Here is a 3784-nt window from a genome sequence, read left to right as displayed (position 1 = left end):
CGCTGCTGCTGTCGGAGCCGCCTAGGGAGGGGGATTTTGTAGCGGCTTGCATCACTAAACGACAAAATAAGCCGACTGAACAAACTGCGGAGGAAATTGGGACTCTTTCCCAAGATATCTGCCTACGTCTGCATTTATTCTGCGGCACTTCCCCTCCTCGGTGAAGAAAGCAAATCATGCAAATCTGAGGTTACGAAGGAAGCTTTTTGCGACTCCCTTTATCTCACACAGATGTCGTCAGAGGACGCGTCTCGTCTTGTTTCTACATCTGCGTGTTGCAGCCCGTTTGCTTGGTCCATAAAGTCTCAAGTAGCGGGTACTGGCCGTCAGCACGGAGACTTCCCCTTCTCCGCCCGCTTGCAAGTTGCCCGTAAACATTGCATCTGCCTTGGGGGAAGCCAGTAGGATTGAAAACACATTGCGCGTATCTAGTTCTTTATAACAACAATACCAAGGAGCGTATCACGGGCGGCTGGTGGCAAATATTCACGTTATCTCCCCTCCCTTTGTACATAAGCAGCTTCAGGGGAGGAATTTAGGCTCCTCTCAGGGAAACGGACAGCCAGAAACTGTGGCTAGTAGTCGAAGCCAGATTAGTAGATAGCTCCTAATTTACCAGCAGTAAATTGTTTCCCGGGTATGTATTAATTGCAAATAAATAAAGCGGCGATAGCCATTATTCATACCTAACTGCTGCAGTCCCAAAGTGTGATGCTTTTTGGAATGTAAGTGCTGCCTTTGGTGGTTGTGGAGTGCTTAATGCAACAAATATTGCTGTAACTGCAATGGCAAATGCTGTGTAGTGATGGGACAAGTAAGGCCCCAAAAACCAGAAAAGCGAACTTGGGAATGAATAATTAGCCAATATTTTGTATAGTTTGTAGAACTTGGCAGTGTTAACTGGAATCCCCATGCCTTGATTTTCTGTTTATAATGCTGACTAGCAAGGCGTTAGGGCATTCAGCTATGTAGCTCAGTGGGTAAATTGAAGACACTCAAGTTTTAGCACTGGACTGTGGGGGGAACCTCCCCTCCAAAAAAAATCAAACCCCTGAAAAACCCCAACCAAAACTAAACCTAAGACCCTAAGATGTTCTCTTGCCTGGCCGCATGCCTGTTACTGCTCTTGGAGGAAAACAAAAAACAAAAAAGCGCAATACATGTCATTAGGGAACGTTTTAATGTCTATAGCATAAAACTAGGGAGATAATTTTGAGGTCAAAAGTGCATTTTTCAACCTCATCTGAAATAATAGTCCTAAAAATAAAAATACTGCCCATTTTACTAATAAACATGGATTTCAACTGATCTATCCACAGGGAGCAGTGTATTTCCCTGACATGTTAAGACAAATAAAAACTATGTGTGCTACAGACATTTATCTTCTTTCTTTAAAGTCATTGAAAGAAACTAATGAAATAGATTTGGAAGAATTTAAAAAAGCAGAATAATTCAGCAACAGAGTAAAACCTGTTTCCCACAGACAAACAAAAATACATTTTTGGCAGCTGCTGCTTTCAGGTAAGAAGTAGATATCCCTATTTACAGACACTCACACTGACCGAGTTCCAACCAGACAGCAATATTATAGCATCCCCTTTCAACTTCCTGTTTTGTTACACAGCATTCAGTACGCGTGAGTGGTGTTTACCTAAACCTGTATACCAGAGAGATATCCAAATTTGATTTAAACGCCTAGATCTAGCTGATTTCTATATACAGCAGCTGTAATTCTACCGTTCCTCTTGGTACTTTATTTGAATGGTTGGTTCTTACAGGAAAAAGAAAATGTATCTTTCTAAATTTAACTGTCTTCTGGTTCTGGTCACCCATTTCTGTACATTCTCCTGATAGCCATTTCGTAACAAAGAGTTCCTTCCTGTGAACTACGATCAAATTGCCTCTTGGTCTTTTTCAAGTAAAATAAACGGCTTCAGCCCTTTAAGTTTCTACCTCTAAATAATTTTCTTCAGCTTCAAAATAATATTAATGTCTCTTTTCTTCACTCCAATTGACTTTTAACATTTTTTGAAAATTTGGGCAGTAGAGCTTTATTCAGGAGAGTTCCCCATTTGGCTGATACTGCTTGCATTTCTTGTTCCCAGATACCTAATTTTTCATTTCACGGCAAAAAAATATTCTTTTAAAAAAATTAATGCTGTAATAATTGTTTATCATTTAGCCATTTTTCCTCATTAGGTTTAAATTTACTTTCAGATTACTAGTGAAACATTAAATAATATTGTACTTGGTACCAAAATTTGTGCGAAAGTACCAAAACCAATGCCAGACAGCCAACATTGTTTATTTTGTATTAACTGCTGGCACTAATATTTTTGGCGTATTGACATTCTATACGAAACTATCAAGAAGGAGGACTTGGTCTTTCTTGTCAACCTTTGAGATCCTAAACATTCAATTAGGTCATTTAGCACATTGAATAAAAGGAATTTTCTTCTCCTAGTCTGTACATATTTGCATTTATAAGGACCGGGGTCTAACTCATAACAATAGCTTCTATTGTTTGTTTTAAGCTTTCATTTCTCCTGGCATTTTAATATCTCCAATCTTAAAGGAACTGGAACTACTTTCAGAGTAATGGCTTAGATAATTTTTTTTTTTAAGTCTGAGCTTTCTCCATAGACTGTCATATCTATAAGGTACTGAAAGTGGTAAAACAATTCAGGTGTTTCATTTATTTTAATTCAGGTGGTCTGTTAATAAAAATATCTTAACATAGCAAGGGTAACTCAATTAGGTAAACAGTTTAAGAATATTTTCCTAGCATATTCTTTCATATCTGTTTCTTAATGTTCAGACAGTATTGCTAATAACATAAAAATCTCTAGTATTTTTTGAGAATTTAATGAAGTGGGCCATGGCAGCATGTTGAATATTGTTTCGACTTTGGGGAAGTATTTAGTTTTTGTTCTTTCAGCAGTTTCATTTCTTGTCCTGAGTTTTGACTTTCAGAGCCTATTTGGATAACATACGTAAGGCTAAGAACCTTTCTTCTCTTAAAAACAGAAATTAAAGATGCAAAAAAACCCAGAGGAAGAATTCCCTTTACTCCAACATAACTTCAAATCTTGCAATGATTTTCTTCACTGCAGCTAATGAAGCCAGGATTTAGGAAAGCAGTAACTTGATATAGCGTTTAATATTTTCGGCTAACAACATGAAGTGTAATACTGAAAGATCTCCTGAATCATTGTGTCTAGTTTCCTCCCGTTTAAGCAAGCCACCTCATCACGTAATGCGACTCAGTCATTTCTTGATGAAACCAAATATAGCTTACCTACAGAAGTGAAGCACAACATAAGAAAAATGCAATCTTATTTTCCATCGTTTAGGAAAAAAAGTTGGTCTCGGCAGTTGTCTAATTTTAGCGGCATCATTCATTTTACTGACGCTAATCTCTCAGATTTTACTAATTCACGGCTTTTCTTTTGAAACAGATCCATCTAGCCTCGTCCGGCATTTCACTGTCATCCCAAAACGTTCCAGTGATTCAAACTCTGACTGGACTCGTCACAGGTGCTTAGGAGATGAAATACGACCAGAATTGTTTGAGTAGCCAGCCCAACGCTTTAAATAGCTACAGGTGGCCTCATCATGCTTTAACTCAAACATGTAATTGGGATGAAACGCTTCTTCCTGGGATCGCTGAAACAGGAGACGTTTTAGCGGTAACGCCTTGCAGACGTTCTCCTTAGCTGGCCTTCCAGAGGTGGGCCCGGCTGTCAAAGCCTCTGCAGGAGCGGGCCGGGCGGCCCACCTCTCA

The sequence above is a fragment of the Aptenodytes forsteri genome, unplaced genomic scaffold, assembly GCF_000699145.1.
Source record: "Aptenodytes forsteri isolate BGI_AS27 unplaced genomic scaffold, ASM69914v1 Scaffold715, whole genome shotgun sequence".
NCBI classification, from domain to species: Eukaryota; Metazoa; Chordata; class Aves; order Sphenisciformes; family Spheniscidae; genus Aptenodytes; species Aptenodytes forsteri.
This window is presented reverse-complemented; position numbering follows the sequence as displayed.